The sequence below is a fragment of the Cupressus sempervirens genome, chromosome 5 (genome assembly GCF_028749045.1).
Source record: "Cupressus sempervirens isolate cs-2001-9-10 chromosome 5, ASM2874904v1, whole genome shotgun sequence".
NCBI classification, from domain to species: Eukaryota; Viridiplantae; Streptophyta; class Pinopsida; order Cupressales; family Cupressaceae; genus Cupressus; species Cupressus sempervirens.
Window position 1 is genome coordinate 344,826,166 of NC_143122.1, and position 17,967 is coordinate 344,844,132.

The following is a 17,967-nucleotide window of genomic DNA, read 5'->3' on the forward strand; positions in this document are numbered from 1 at the left end:
TCAATCTTGAGAGGAAGCTTGAAGGAGGGAGTACTTACATGCTTTTTTCTCTTCCTAGGTTATTTTCATTCCATTTTCGTAGGTCCCATTTGGCTTTGCTATCCACACAAGGTTTGGATAGATATTTTAGTGTGAGTACCATGCTATGAGGTTGATAGTGTTAACAAAATCCAAGAGATATGCAAGACATGATGACTTTTGTAGGCCTTGTTGCTCAATTTCTACATGTAAACTCACATAACACACATGTACTCCACATTTTTAATGGTTACTTGGGAAAAATTCATTCTAAAACATTAGGTTTCCAAGATCTTTGTAAGAATGGCAAGGTTGAGAGAAAATCATCTAAAGATTTTCCTTTTTTTAGGTTTCTGAGAAGGAAGAGTGGGGTATCTGGTGAGGTCCAAGTATGCCTCAAGTCCACCCTCAATCTTCCCTCTCATCACCCCATGTTTCTATCTGTTAGTGTAAATAATTAAATATTATTAAAATTTACTTAAGTTTACTTAGGAATATGCATAGTCATATAAGTTGTCTTAGTGACAACACAGGAGTTAGCAACTTATTAGAGCACATGGTGTCTACAACATCTCTTTATGAGGTACACCTATGTAAACTTATCCTCTCATCATCACACAAACTCCTATGCTCAATAGAGGATAATCCACCTTTAGTGGATATGTGCTAAGTTGTAATACTTATCTCTTGTGTGACTTCTAGACATATTGGTTGCCCTTATATATAGGCACCCTCTATGATGTATTCATCCAATTATCCAATTATTTGATATAAAATTATCTAATATCCAATCTCATTTGATCATCATTTGTCTCTCTTGTGCTATCTATTGAGCTTCTTGATCTTGGTGTTCAATTATTGCCTTAGGAAAATTCTTACATGGTATTAGAGCCATAGGAGCATCATTGCATAGCCATTGGAGAATTTTTTTTTTGCAGGTCAAGATTTAAGCTTGTTGGTGCAAATTAGATATTGATATCACATTCAGAAGGTCAAAAAACCCCCAAATAGACTTTTGTTTCATCAAAATTGGACATTTGAGGTGAAATCTAGAGTCATTTGATTTTTGGAGGTACAATAATAGTGATTTAGGAAAAATAATTATAGAGGTGATTTTCAAATAGCAATATCTCCCTCATATAGAATCCTTTTGTTGAGCAATTTTTTTTTGTTTTGGGGTAGAATTTTGTGATCTACACATTGGTGCAGGTTGTTTGTGATCTCTATTCCTAAAGTTTTCTAAAAGTTGCCAATCCCAATTTTTGCAACTTCAGAGGCTTCATTTGGGCTCATATGGACACGTATTTAGGTGTTATTTTTTTGAAAGTGCATGATTTTTTGTCTATTTTCTAGATCTGGTATCAGTTTGGAGTAATTTTGAGTAGACATAGTACTTTTAAATTTTGGTCTTATTTTGGCCTACTAGCACTTGTAATTAATTAGATCCTTGAGAGGTCTTGTGTCTTATCTTGTTGAGTCAAATATAGCTTCATATTTGTTATTGCAACGATCAAAATTAGAAGTCCACTTATGCCCTAAATTGGCAAGTGGCCATTGTAATCACACTAAATATAAAGTTTCATGTAATGAATTTAGGGGTGCATACATTATTTGATCTCATGGAGTTATGTCAAAAATGTCACTTTGGGTTAAGATTCAAATTGACAAAAAGGAATTGTCAGAAATGGAGTGCTTTGATGATTGATCATCTAAGAGAACATGAGGAAGTGTTTCCTTATCTATATTCAAAGATATTTCCACATAATACTAATTGGGGACATCTTTTTCTTCTTCTTTGCTTTATGTATAATAGTATGAGTAAGGAATCTTTTGCTCCTCTTAGTAAGGCAAGTAGTCCCCATGAAATTTGGATGTGTCTTTGGGAGGCATATGGAGATCCACGAGTTCCTCCATTACCATAGGAAATTCTACCTACAGTCACTCCAGTTGTGGTACCTACAACTCTAGTTGAGATCATACCTCTTAATGCTTCTATTGCTTCTAATGATCTAGTTCTAGCTATAGATGCTCTTGATTTAGTGCAACAAGAAACACCATGTCTTCCTATTTCAGCTTCATGGGATGATTTCCTTCTAGACCTTGTAGTATTGTTTGTGGAGTCTTACACTGAAGATGTGGGAGACATTATTGATGACATCCATCTTCTCTTTGTTGAGGAGAATTCTTCTTCACTTGTTGCGAGGGAACACTTTGACCCTCAACCACTTGATCTTTCTTTTGAGACTGCCATGATTATGGACACTTCTTTTCATCAGTTAGAGGAGGACTCTTTACTTCAAAGGAGACATATCAGTCTTTGGAGATTATATTCCATTTCCCTCAGATATCATATCTTTTGAGGATTCTTCCTACTAGTTGGGGAGAATTCTCTACTACACGTATGGAACCACTTCTTCCTATAAGGAGGAACATCATTTAGTTTTCATGGTGCAACTTCTTCAATGATCAAGGAGCTTCTTTCATGGGTGTGCACTCATCATTGAGGAGAGGCTAAATTGCTTCTTTTCCCATATCTTCCTATAAGGATGATTCCTTGACTTTGGAGTTTGATTCACTTTCATATATGGACATGTCACCTTTTTGGCCACCTTCTTTTGGGCACCCACCAGATTGGCTTGTGGCATCTACATTCATCAAGGACTTGTCAACATATGAGCAGACTTTAGAGGCAACATCCATAGCATACTACATATGGATTCCTCATCCATATTCCTATCCACAATGGGAAGTATACTTGCATCTATACTTCGCGTATCTTCTTCCTAAAGGGAGAAATTTCATTTGTAGGCATTGGATACTTTTTTGTCTTCATGACATGCCTATAGGAGATTATTCAATATGGGGGGATACCATCATGTATTTATTCTTATGGGGATATATGCTTGTACATGCATGATGTATGTCATACTAGGGGGTTCTTGATTACTCCATCCTTGGATGCATCTTGTATTTCTTCATCTCTCTTTTTGGAGGATGTTTTTCTCATGAGGTTTTCCCTCTTTCTCCAATTTCAGAGAGATTGTATTACATTGCATTGCATATCATTATATGTAGAGCATTGCATTTGTACATGGGTACCTAACATGCCCTAGTAGCTGAGACCCATCTTGCATTATTTTCTATCTTTTGTGAGCTTGAGTACATTTCCCTTAGTTACACTTAAGGTGGGGTGTTAGTGTAATTAATTAATTATTATTACACTTTACTTAAGTTTACTTAGGAATATGCATAGTCATATGAGTTGTCTTGGTGGCAACACAAGAGTTAGCAACTTATTAGAGCACATGGTGTCTACAACATCTCTTTATGAGATACACCTATTAAACTTATCCTCACATCATCACACAAACTCCTGTGCTCAATTGAGGATAATCCACCTTTGGTGGACATGTGCTGGGTTGTAATCCTTATCTCTTGCATGACTTCTAGACATATCAATTGCCCTTATATTCAAGCACCCTCTATGATGTATTAATCCAATTATCCAATTATCCAATTCTCTAATATCCAATTATTTGATATCCAATCATTTGATATCCATTCTCATTTGGTCATCATTTGTCTCTCTTGTGCTATCTACTGAGCTTCTTGATCTTGGTGTTGAATTATTGCCTTAGGAAAATTCTTACATGGTATCAGAGCTATACCAAATTCTTACATCAATCAAAGATTCTGCTCAAACTCCTCCACCCACTTCATAGTTTGGAAGAAATCCCTCTTATTTAGTAGTGAAGGATTTACAATTTTTAGTTAAATGGGACATTTGGTTTTCAAGGTGGAAAACTATGCATCCAATGTGAAAAGCCAAGTATATCTCATGGATTCTGTCAGCCAATTTCTTCTTATAGTGCGATGCAAGGTATTTTTCTTCTTTAATCTTATTAAGATTATGTTGGTAAATAGATTTGTTTTCACAAATAACTTCCAGAATAACCCTTATTTGCCCAATAATGAAGACACCAAAATCTACCAATAGTTGGGTCACTTTGCCATTGGATAGTGCAAGCACCCTTTTAATTTTACAAGGTACAACTCCCTGATTAGATATGCAAAGAATGAGATTAAGAAACACTTTTAACCTAAAATCGAAGGCTACCCTCACTTTCTTGGATAGGGGGAAAATAACCATTACATATTTCACAAGAACACTACACAACCAAAGTAAAGACATACAATTCCTCACCATGCCATGAACTTGAGGAACAAAACTAGAAATGTAATTACAACTTATAAAAATTGGAACCCCTTACCCTCTTTCTCTCTCATTTTTATCTTTTGTTGTTGTCAGTTTCCATTTAGATTGGATAATTGATTCTTGGGAATGACTTTCTTTTCCTCCTCTTTTTGCACTTACCTTTAAAATATTATAAACATTATTTAGAACATTGCGAACACAAGACTCCTAAAATATGTTGACATGTGGCATATGGTTTGGCAATGGGAACTTGTGCATGGATGCTTCCAACAAACTATTACAAATTTTTATTACTAATCAGGCTCTTTTATGACTTCAAAGAAAACCCATTCCTTCATACACCATGTCAGAAGCATCCTTATTTGTCTCCAAGACCGAGAGATCAATAACATCGATGAAAGCTCATATTCCTTTCATTCAAACTCAGATAAAAAAATTCATCTACAACTATGGAGGTTGAAATTATCATGGAATATGTAGAAGTATGTCTCAATACATTTTGATTGTTCACATATCTGGTAGGTGCCAATGCAACTAAAAGCATTAGTTTGCGAGCTCAGTATGAAGGGGAGAAGTGCATGTGTTTGTTGACTCCATCACATTGGGATTTGGCTGTTCCATGACATCTTTTGAAGACACCTTCATGGATATGTGAAGTGATTACATGAGAAAAAATGTTGTACCCAAATATGGACAATATGTGTAACAGTCTAGTCTACAAAACTTCTCCATGGGTCCGCTAAATCCAAGCATTTTGTTAAATAGTTCACATGCATTGTCCATGATTTTGCATATTGGGTTCCACTTAATGATAATATTTCTTCACTATGCAGTTGTGTGTGGCACCAAATTGGTCGAACCATCATGCTACCTTCATTTGGAGCTCCTTTATATTACATTTCTATGCTTTTTCATATCAAGTTCCACTTTATGATAATATTGCTTTGCTGTGCATTTGTGTGTGGCACCAAATTGGTCAAACCATCATGTTTCCTTCATTTGGAGCTCCTTTATATTAAATTTCTATGCTTCCACATTATCAAACATCTTATGTGTTTCTTTGGAGTGAGTCAAACTAGAATTGATATACTTGATTCTGAACTTTTAATCACATAAACATTTAGTGATATATTTTTTCCCCCTTTCTTCATGCTTTAGATGTACTTGTACCAATGATACAACCAACACCATAGAATGTGGCTTCACTCTTGACCACCACTAATTCAACTTTCCTAACACTCGGGTATCTTGTAAAACAACTCTGCAACATAAATGATGACTCAATATGGTATGAGATCGGAGAAATTAGGATCCAATATAGATGGATGCCACATGGATTTTCTTTGGGCTGAGGGTAAATTCTAACTCTTTCCTATCATAGATATATTGGTGTCTCTCATGGAGGGATGAGCATTAAACCTACTTGTAATAGAGTCCAATGGTTACTGCTTGTGTGTCATATTCATGGGTCTCCTTTAGTTGCTTAGAATAATGCCACAAGAAAAGTAGTCTTTAGAGGTGACTATAGGCTAAGTCCCCTATGTGCTATGATGGCTCAAATACTTATTTCTATCACATGAAGACTTTCTATTGAAAGAGGGAGATTGTTGAAAATGGATTGATACAAGTATGATAAATTTGTTTCAATCATTGTTTTGTCACTAATGTCAAACTTGCTTTTTGTTGGTAAGACATTTGCTTATATGATTTAAGTATTATCACTTGTTTGATTGATGAAGAGGATTTGATCAAAAATATGTAACAAAAGCACCTAGAGGAAAGGTTGAGTTATGATATAAAAGAGGATAAAGAATCAACTAAGACAGTGATATTAAAGTGCATTGATAATCTACTTAAGGTTGTGAAGGTTGGTTACACTAAGAAAGTTTAGAAGAACAAGTTAAACTAAGTTTGTCTTTCAAGCTTGACCGAATGGATAGTAGATGCCAAGAAAATTTAGTGCAAGCCAAGCATAAAATCAGTTGGAGCTAAGTAAAGGTTCATTTTAGTGTATGTCAAGAAAAATAGTAGATGTCGAGTAAAGTTTAGTTGATGCCGAGCACTAGTAAACTTTACTTCATGCCGAGTGATTTTTTAGAGGATACTGAGCAACACAGTCTATGTTGAGCATCAAAAGAAAGTTAATGCCCAGTGACAACATTATTAGAAAGATCATGAATTTGATGGTCTGAAATGAAAAGTTTTTTTTCCTGGATTGTGTGAACTAGGTGGAAGATAAGATTGATGAGCTCATGGCACAAAATTCTTGGTAAACCATTTGAGGCAAATTCAAAAAGGATTGAAGGAGAAGTTTCTAGAAGTGATATAGAATGATGGGTAGATTCATTGAATTCTACCTAATCTATCCTAACCCTAAATTAGATGATGGAGAATAAACAACAAAAGATCTTGATTCTCTATTTATAGGAATTTCTAGTCAGAAGCAAGGGTTGTCATGTGCTAGAACCTAAGGAAGACAAGGAGTCAAGGGTATTGCTTCATCAAGTGACCTAAGTGAAGAATCTACATTGGCATGTTAAGAGAGAAGGATTAAGGGTATGAGTGCTTGAAGGGTGAACAAGATGTCAGAGTTGAAATGTGTGAAAGCCAACTAGAATGGAGGACTCAAACAAAGATTTGTAATCTAAAAATGGACTTGTAAGTTGTTATTAGATCAAAGCCTTATTGTTACTCTTTAATAACTGTATCAGTCTAGGGTAAATCCTTTGGATTAAGGTTGACCTAACAGTCATTTGTAAATCATTTAACCAGGTGAAATTCCAAGTGGATGGTCCCAAAGTCCTCGAACAAGGCTCACTCCTAACAGGTCATTGAAATCCTTTAACAAGGTCACATTTAACCGTGTGCATTGTAACCTTTATCAGGGTTGACCTTTCACAAGGCATCACTTCAAAAGAGTGATAAAGAGTAGCATGTTATTGGTGAGTTTTTCCCAAATTGGGTTTCCACATAAATCATTGTTTCAAATGTGTTGCTGAATTTGTTATGTTCCATGTTTACGTTTCTGCAAATTGATTTGATAGTAACCTACAAGTTTTAAGAGATTGCATAAATTTTATGGATGCGTGCATGATGATAAATGTATTATGAGTTCACTAATCTGTGAAAAGTTTTATTTATACATCTAGACCTTGGATAATTGATTCACCCTCCCCCTTTCAGTTATTCTAAAGAATTCCAACAATTGATATCAGAGCTATTTACTTTAGAGGACTAGTTTGAAGGTACTAGAAGTACAAAAATCAAGATGTCAAAAAGAGATGTACCCAAGTTGAATAGAGATAACTTCCCTACATGGAAAAGTTTGATGAAGCTATGCCTTGGAGGACTTGGGAGATCATACACAATCTACCATTACTACTGAGCATGTTGATCCTACTAGAGCCCTAACTGTTGAGGATATGAAAAAGAAGAAAGAACACAATTGAGCAATGTTGGAGATTGCCTTTGCCTTAAGCTATGATGAATTTGATGATATCAAAGGTCTAGATAGTGCAAAGAAAATGTAGGATTCTTTAACCACCATCTATGGAGGAGACAAGAATGTTCTAAGAGCCAAAGTTGAAAGTCTCAGAGGTGTTGTGGTTTCAAAATGCACTCCCCATTTTGACTAGAAATGGGGACCCCCTACTTTATTTTTTTGAATTTTCTAGAACCCTAGTCTGGGGTCCAAGTTCTTTTGAGGTTTTATCTAGTGTCCTAGTTCATGTCTAGGTCATGACTGGGGAGCCTTGTTGATGAGAATCATAGTTTTTGAGGAAATAGGCCTATTTTGCAAAAAAAAGAGGCACACTAGTGCACCTCAACTGGTGTGCTAGTGTGCCAAGTTGCATTGAGGAGAGGTATTCACCCTTGGGTGATGCACAAATGTGTAGTAGTGTAGTTGCACACCTACACAACACCCAAAGGTGCTTTGGCCTATAAAGCCCCCCCACCCCCCTTCTCCTCACCACTTCTTTCATTTTCCTTCTCCACACTCCTCACATTGTGGCTCCACACTAGGTGAGGTGCACTTCCCACTTCTCCCCACCTGCAATAAAAACAAGCCAAAAATAAACATTAAAAACCTAAGGTTCATAGTAGCACACCTAATTAGGTGCACTACTCTGCACCTTCACACCCTTAAAACTTCAAAAGCAAAGAAAAAAACATAAATAGAACACCCAAAAATAGGTGTGCATTAGTGGACCTGCCTGGGTGCCCTGATGCATACCTGTCTTATTTATTTTAACAAAACTAAAAACAAAAGACTAAGCTTAAACACCATTTTTAAGGTGCACAGTAGCACACCTCATGAGGTGTGCTACTACGCACCTAAAAAAATGACACTTAAAAAAGGCCTAAGTAAATCAAAGGGTTTACATTAGTGCATCCCATGAGGTGTGCTAATGTACACCCTATCTTTGTAAACCTTGCCAAAAATGGTGCACCAGGCACATCTATCAGGTGTGGTTGGTATGCCATTTTTTGCATTTCAGGGCTTTTTATCAAGTTTTTTGTGTTTTCAGAGTGTCTAGTTTGTAGGGGTTTTTTTTAGATAGTATTAGGGTATGATTAATCATTTTTCCTTTGACTTTAGACTAATGGATGTAAATTTTTTTAGATACAATGGCATCTTTCTGATCCTCCCTTCTCGAGAAAATGGCACCAAAACTAGTAGTATTCAAGTTCCAAGGCGTTCCTACAAAATCATGGTTTCAAGATGAGTACTCAGAGATCTAGGATACAATCTTTGGTCCCATAGATGTGGCTGCCTTCTTAACATTGTGCAACCAACCTACAGAAAGATCTTAGATGATATCTTCATTGATCTGATAAGGGCTTGTTAGAATAGCATCACACCCGATGTCAGTACAATCCTTAGAGTTGATTATGAAACTCATAAAACATTATGTTCCTGAAGAAAGGGTTGTGAAAAGCATAATTGGAGAGATTTTCCTCGATCTACGACCCAAGAACATTGAAAAAGTGTTCCATCTCTTGAGGGTGGATCAATTCATTAGATTAACCTATGAGCAAGTGGATAGATGGTATCAGGAATTAATTGATGAAGCTTATGAGATCCTCCAGTCTTCATACCTAATAGAGAAGACTCCTCTGGGAAAGAAAGTAGGAAAAGTAGACATGACACAAGGATACATGAAGGAGGATATCAAATATTCAATCATACTCTTGAGTAGAGTTATGGGTTTTCCGATAGTCAAACACCTGAATATTTTTATGGTGTATTTTATCAAGACAATAAAGAAAGCAAAGATGCCACTTGATTGGGCTACTACTCTCAGTGAGAATTTGGGTGAGCAGCTAGTGGTGATGAAGAACAATAGGAAATTCTACATGATGTCATACTTGGTGTACTTGTTAGCCACAAGAGCGACTGATTATCTAGGGCTTTATAAGAGGGGTAGCATGCAGGATGCAAATGCATGACCCTATATTGTATATCCTCAATTGGTAAAGAAGAGGCTTTTAGAGAAAACAAAAGAATATAGAATTGTAAATGATTCTTTCATATTCACAATAATCCAGTACATAGAATGGGATTATGCAAAGAGAATATTAGAGGAGGTAGTTGCACATATATCACTAGTTAGAGCTTATTATATCTAGTTCTATACATTTACATATTTGAGGGTAGCAGGTACAACTATCAACCCTAAGAAGCTCCCCCTAGTGACAGATTGATTCTCCTAGAGATCTTTTGACAAATCTTGTCTACATATGATAGAGTTAGAAAGCAACACAAGATATGTTGGACATGGCCTATGACTATAGGACCTTTCCAAGTGGATCAAAGGCAAGATATTCCAATGTTTGAGTGTAAATGGGATCAATATCCCTTGGATGAATATAACTCTCCTTAGATGTATTTTGATAACATTGGGAGAGTACAATGCTTAGCTAGCAAAGCATTTTATCATGAAGATTCCCTTGAAGATCACTAGATGAATGCAACAAATGAATATGATGTCTACATAAGGGTTTATTGCAAGATGACTTTGAATCTGGTAGAGAAGGCTTTGAAGATAAAGGTTCCATTAAAGATTGTGCAACAAGACACAAAAGAGTTGCTTGACCCATTATTCAATAAGGATAAGATTGGTGACCAACCTATCATGAATGTTGAGGTTGACAAAGAAGAGAACTTAGAAATCAACCACAGGGCAAGGAACACCATCAAGTTGAGAAATGATTGGGTCAAAAGGCCTTTCAAACTTGATCCAATTATTGAGATAGTAATCTTCCATGCTCAAGCTCGTCTAGCCAAAGGTAGAGGAGCAAAGGTCATAGTACCTACATTTACAACTCAGTCAACTTGATAGACTAGTTGGGTATTATCGGGCTCAAAAGGGTAAAGCTAAAGGCAAAGGAAGAGGAATTCTCCCCAACAAGCCAAACTAGAAGAGGGAGAAATTTAGACACCTACATAGATTGGGGAAGAAAATGTGTAAGGGTCAGAAAATGTGGAAGCTATAGAGACCCAAGGAAATCTGCTAGTGCCACCCATAGAACAAGGACAAGGAGGAGATAAAGTAGAAATTAATGAAATACCTCAACAGTAGGTACATGTATTGCCCTCCACACCTAAGAAGAAAAAGGAAGATTAAGACTCTGGTAAAGAGGAGACAAAAGGTGATTAATAAAGTAATTCCCTTCCCATTAGTCCTTGAACCTATTCCAGAAGAAGAAAAAGAAGAGGATGATGAGGATAATTTACCTTTGAATTGGAGGATTCAGCTTGCTAGAGCCATGAAAGAGGAATGAAGAAGAAGTTCCACCATCACATTGCCACTTATCCCAAAGAAACCCATTCAGAAAACCACATCAGAAGATGAGGTGCAAAAATGGATAGATTAGTAGGATGTGGAGGGTACTAATGTCTTTCAGATATCAGGTTTTGACTTTATGCCCATGGGTACCAAATTGGTCAGGGATAAAATAAGAGATACTCCAACAAATCAACCTCAACAGGAGGATTGGAGTTAGTAGCCACTCAAACCACAAGGTCCCAAGGTAGAGCCATCATCCCAATTTCAAGTTACATTTTGTGTTGACAAGGGATCAATTACTCCTCTACCTCCAAACAATGAAGAAGAAAAATTACAAGAGGGAGAGCTGGAACAAATATCCAATGATGAAGTGTCAGAAGAAGGGCGGATAAGTGAACAACCTCAGCAAACTTCACAAGACACCAAGGTGAGGACTGTAGACTCTATTGATATAGAGATTCCCAATACAAATCTCTTATAGAAGGAGAAGACTCCAGAAAGGAGTGATAAGGGGAAGAGTATAGTTGAGAAAAATCCTTCATCCTTTATAGGAAAATCCCCAGTACAACATATTCCAAGGTGGTTGAGGAAAGAAATAATAAGGAATAAGAAGCAACAATTCACTACAAAAAAGGAAGATAGAATGGAAATAATTGAAGTCCTAAGGAAGCTTGATTCACCTCCAAAAGATGCATAGGCATTAGCCTTCATTATGAGTGATCAGAATTAGGACCTTTTTTCTCACGTAGCTATCCCTCCTCTGCAATCAAACATTGAAGAATTGACTCCGTGAGATTTCCAGATCAAGGAGGTCATGCTTGGGAAGCCCACCTTGGATACTGCAAAGCTAATGGTAATAACAGGAATGAAGGAAGTATTTAGAAGCTTGGAGTAGGAAGGGGCAAAATTAATAACACTTTGCCGACAAAATGAAATCCTAAAGGGATATCTAAGTGAAGTTGTTGGTCCTTTGGATCCCATAAATCTGGAAGATACTTTGAATGCAGCAATTGAGAGAAGAGATAGGGGTACAACCCAATTGGATCCATTTTTGAGAGCTTGTCAATAGTGGAAGGAAAGTTTTAAGGACAAAGGTGTATTGATTATCCAAGGAAATCTGAAGTTATTACACATCATGTAGGAGAATATGGATAATCTAGTAGTAATTTTGAATCAAGATTTTGGTTTGATGGATGAACTACATACTTGGGGCAAGGATTTGCAGGAATTACAAAAATTAAAGGCCAAAGGTATTGGATGTTGATGGATGTATATATAGCTAAGGAGTTAGATAAAATAGATGATTAGATAGAAAAGATTGCAGATGGCAATAAACTAATGGAGTCATTACATGCAGAGATTCACAGGCTCAAGGACCAAGCCCAAGAGCAAATTTTGGAAGTAGAGAAACATTATAGTGATGCATGTTTGGACATTTTTGAGGATGATGCATGGGAGAAGTTAATACTAGTAGAGGTAGAAGTAGAGAAATTTTGAAAGACTTTTGAAGAAGTTTCTAATGATGAGGATATTAGGCAGGCATTTAGAATGGAAGAAGCTTTATTAGAGCTTGACAGGAAACTTGGAGATTTTGTAGAAACTCATATAGAAGTGGGCAAGTACAAGTAGAAAGTGAAAGACAAGTATAACTCCTTAGATTTTCTAGATGCAGTCCAAGTCACTAAGATAATTTAGAAATTCAAGGGCAAATACCTAGACATAGTTTTGGTATAAAGGGGAGCAAAACCTAGAAGCCAAAATTTCAATTTTTGGCACTTGGTGAAAATTAGTATTTTTTGAGTCTGCCTTTGAGGTGCACTGCTGCACTAGTGCACTAGATACTTTAGGTGCACTGATGCATTTTTTCAGTAATTTTTTGTAAGATTTTGAGAGTTTAGAGGTGCACCAATGGCTAACTACCAGTTCTAAAATTAGAACTTTCCATCCATTAGAAATGCATTTTGATGGTAGTTTAACTCCTATGAATGCCCAATTAAGATAGAGCTTCTATTTTTGCCACTTCCAGTCACTTCTACATCATCTAAAGGTTTTCTCTTTCTTATTCTTTCATGCTTTTTTATGACATGTAAAGGATCATGCATCCAATTAATGATATAAAATGGATGGAGTCCTACTTAGCACTAGTTAGTTAGTTAGTGTGTACATAAATAGATTTGTTTTACTAGTTTAGAAGCATATGATTGCATAATGATATCTCTCACTCTCAACACAAATTAAGGAGAAGATTTCTTATAAATTTAGGAATGTAACATGTATTCTGGGCCCCCGTTATTTCACAATAATATATGGTTTTGGTGCTTGCATTTGGAGTGTAGTGATTCTTGCCTAATTGTGTTATATTTTGTGGATGTATGTTCATGAAATGTGATTGAGCCAAAAGTTTATTGCATTATTTTTGGTTGTTCAATCTTTTAATTTTGGTGTTCGCTATGGGTCTACAAATTTTGTTGACATATCTAGTTCAAGAAGAGATCACCATATTATTTCTTTATAGCTTTTTATCTCATATGAGTACACTTTTTGTGGCCTTGCAATCTAATGAAAAGTGAAAGATCTTATGGTTACTAAATTCCCCATCGACGATTGCATCAGTGGAATTAAGGAAGCACTGCTCCTACTTTCATTAGTTACCCATCGATATTTTCAAAGGCTTAACTTGTAGATGCATTGTTTCTATAGTTTATGTCCATTAGGATTTACTTTTCATGTTATTTGATTAAACTTCTTGTCACCCTATCTTCGTTATTTACTTTTACAAATACTTGGTTAAATTAGGAATTCATATTGTTGTATTGTTAGATTGCATTCATTAAAAAATAGAAAAATACAAAAGCATAGTTCTTTTTGTGCGTGTTTTATTCCTTTTGATAGTGAGCAAATTCTACATTTTATGTGAAGTTTAAGAACTAGCAAAGGCCTCCTCATGAACATTCACATTTATCTTCAATTGGGTGGATTCCAATAGGTTGCAAGATCACATAGAACCTTGGAGTTGATCCTTAGATTAGCCTTTCAAGAGAGGAGTTCAAAAGGATTCCTACCATTAAGCATCGTGCAAAATGACAACTCAACAAGAGGTAGGTTTGATGATATGAGAATGCAAGAAGGTGAAAATATTTCTCAATATTGCTCAAGGATAAAAGATGTTGTTAATGCAATAAGAGGAGCTATTGGTATAATAGATGATGATACTATACTAAGTAAAGTTTTAAGAAAACTACTACCTATATATGCTATTAGAGTTTCAAGAACTTAGATGTATACCAGGAAATACTCTATTTCTTGAAGGTCTAGTAGGTAGACTCATTGATTTTGAGCTATCTAACTTTGACAATTACAAACTTGAAAATATTGAATCTACTTTCAAAGCTAAGCTATCATTGAAGGAGCTTGATGAGTAGAAGAAGAAGAAAAAGACAAAGTATGTGTCTAGTGATAGTGACATAGATGAGGGGGATGTAGAACAACTTGAAGCACCACTGGCAATGAGATTTCATAGAGGTAAAGACAAGTTTAAAGGTAAATTACCTATCATTTGTTTTAACTACAATGAAGTTGGTCATATTTTTGCTAGATGTCCAAAAAATAAAAACTATAGAGGTGGTGAAAAATACAAAGGTGAAAGAGATGAAGACAACAAAGACAAAGGCAAGAAGTCTTGCTACATTGCTAAAGAGGAAATAAAAGATGAATCTGATGAACATGATGATGAAGTGGTGTATGTTGCAATGAAGGATGAATTTGATGAAGATGTGACAACTACACTTGTGTCTTGTGTGAACAAGAATGACAAATGGATCATTGACAGTGGGTGTTCACATCATATGATTGGAGATAAAAGTAAGTTTATTACCTTGAATTGTTATGATGGAAATCGTGTAAGATTTGGTAATGATGTACCATGTTTGATAAAAGGAAAAGGTTCTCTCAAACTTACAAAAAAGATTCTATGTGAAAATGCTTACTATGTTGAAGGACTTAACTATAATTTGTTGAGTGTGTCACAATTGAATAATTCAGGATGTAAGGTTGAGTTTGAAAACAAGATTGCTAAGATATATGATGCTGATGGAAAACTGATTAGAAAGGGTGATCAAACTAGGAGTAATCTATTCTATCTTGATATAGAGGATGCTACTTGTCTAATTGTAAAATTTGATGATGTGTGGCTATGACACAAAAGGTTATGTCATGTTAGTTTTGATAACATGGTCAATATCAGTAACATAAGAAATTTTTAGAGGTTTTCCTAAGTTGAAGAACCCTGATAATATAATATGCAAACAATGTCAATTAGACAAAATGACAAAGTCTAGTTTTAAGAGTAAAACTCATACCTCTAAAGGAATACTAGAGATTGTTCATACTAACTTGTGTGGATCAATTTAAGTGCTAAGCTACAAAAGAGATAAGTACAATATACTGCATGTTGATGATTATTCTAGAATAATGATAGTTATGTTTCTGAAACAAAAATTTGATGCTTTCCAAATGTTTAAGTGGTACTTAACAAGAGTTGAGCAGGAAACATGTAAAATTTTGAAATGTTCAAGATTTGATAGAGGAGAAAAATTTACATAAAATGAGTTTGAGATGTTTTGTAATGACAGAGGAATCAAAAGACATACATCTGCTCCTACAACCCCTCCATAAAATGGAATTGCTGAAAGGAGGAATAGGTCTGTAATGGACTATGCCAAGACACTCATGATATAGATAAATATTTCTTTGAAATACTGGAGAGAAGCTATAATAAAAACTATCTATACCTTGAACCGTGTACAAGTCAAGAAAGGTACTCATTCAACAACTTTTGAACTATGGTATGGATACTCACCTAATGTAAAATATTTTAAGGTATTTGGAAGAAAATGTTTTATTCTCAAAGATTCCAGCAATGGTAAGCTAGATGCAAAAAGTGAAGAAGGTATGTTCCTAGGTTATTCTACAAGAAGTAAAGCTTATAAGTGTTTAAATACTAACACTAACAAAGTTATGGAAAGTACAAATATAAATTTTGATGAATATACAAAAGTATATGAGATTGAACCTATAAAAGAACCAGAAGAATACAAATCATTTGTATATTTTTATGAAGGTATGCCTACTAAAAAAGATGCTGCAAATCAAGCCACAAACCAACATCAATTTTCAGTGACCGTCGAGTCACATAATATGAATGATGAGTTGCATTCAGGAACTAAGCTGCATTCAGATGCTGAGTTATAGAATGAAGTTGAGGCATATTTTGATTTTGAAATTAGTGTACATGAGAGAGATGCTAGAATATCTAAGAGAAATGTGCATAGTGACTCTTAACTAGATAGACCAAATGAAGAAACCAAAGCTAAACCAACATTGTCCAAATATGTCAAGAGACATCATCCTACTACACACATGATTGGAGATAAAGATTCTAGAACAATGACAAGAAACAAGTTGAGAGATGATACATTCTTACTAAGCATAAAAGAGCCTAAACTAGTAAAAGATTCTTTAGAATATGTGGACTGGAGTAAAGCCATGGAAGAAGAGATTGAAAAAAATGTGAAAAGTAAGACATGGACTCTAGTTCCTAGACTAGAAGACAAAAATGTGATTGGCACCAAGTGGGTATTCAAAAATAAGCTAGATGAAAATGTTGAAGTCACAAGGAACAAGGCAAGATTAGTTTGCAAAGGGTACACACAAGAAGAAGGAATTGACTATGGAGAAACATTTGCTCCTGTTGCTAGATTGGAAGGAGTAAGAACTCTACTTGCTTATTCTATATAGTAAGGTTTCAAAGTTTATCAAATGGATGCTAAATCTGCATTTTTGAATGATATATTAGTGGAAGAAGTCTACATAGAAAAACTAGAAGGATTTGTTGATGTTAATAATAAGAACATGGTATGTAGACTGAACAGAGCTCTATATGGTTTGAAACAAGCACCAAATGCATGGTATGAGAGACTTCATAATTATCTTGTGAAGATTAGATTTGATAGGACTGATGATAATAACAATCTGTACATAAAGAAAGAGAAAGGAAAAGGTATTTTATTATCTAATTTTTTTTTGATGATATCATATTTGGAGGTTAAGATGCTTTATGTAAGGCTTTTGCAAATGAAATGAAACAAGAATTTGAAATGCCTATATTTGGAGAGATCAAGTTCTTTGTGGATTTGCAAGTACATCAAATGAAACATGGTATATACATCACTCAGTCAAAGTTTGTCAAGGAGATACTAAAAAGTTTTGGATTAGAGGATTCCAAACTAGTAAGTACACCTATGGTGACAAGCCATAAATGATCAAAGAATGATGATTCAACTAAGGTGAATAAAACATTGTACAGGTCTATGATTGGAAAATTACAATATGTAGTACATAGTAGACCTGATATTGCATTATTTGTATAGATAGTTACAAGATTCTCAGCTAATCCAAGGGAGAATCATTTGATGGCTATAAAGATAATAACGAGATATAAAAAAGGAACAAAAGAATATGGTCTATACTACAAAAAAAATGAGAAATTTGAAATAAGAGCCTATACTGATGCTGAGTGGGCTAAGAATATTGATGATAGAAAGAGCGCCAATGAAGGAGCATTTTTCTTAGGAAAGAGACTGGTTACATGGACTAGCAAAAAACAAAACTACATTTCACAATCTATTGTTGAAGCTAAATATGTTGTTGCTATTGTAAATTATACAGACATACATATGGATCAAATAGCTACTCAAAGGTATGAAGGAAGAGATCACTAAACCAGTGACACTTTATTATGATAATACAAGTTCTATACATAAATCAAAGAATCTTGTGATGTAGAAAAAGAGTAAGCACATTGCAATCAAGTATCATTACTTGAGAGAATTAGTTCAAGATAAAGAGGTGAAGATGGAATATGTTAACACAAAATAGTAAATT

The 17,967-nt window shown here is 35.1% G+C and overlaps 1 pseudogene; it reads left to right on the top strand.

Annotated features, from left to right (window-relative positions):
- Positions 1 to 409: 409 nt before the first annotated feature.
- The window catches only part of LOC149556108 (protein LURP-one-related 11-like), a 43,891-nt pseudogene continuing 26,333 nt past the window's right edge, over positions 410 to 17,967 (top strand).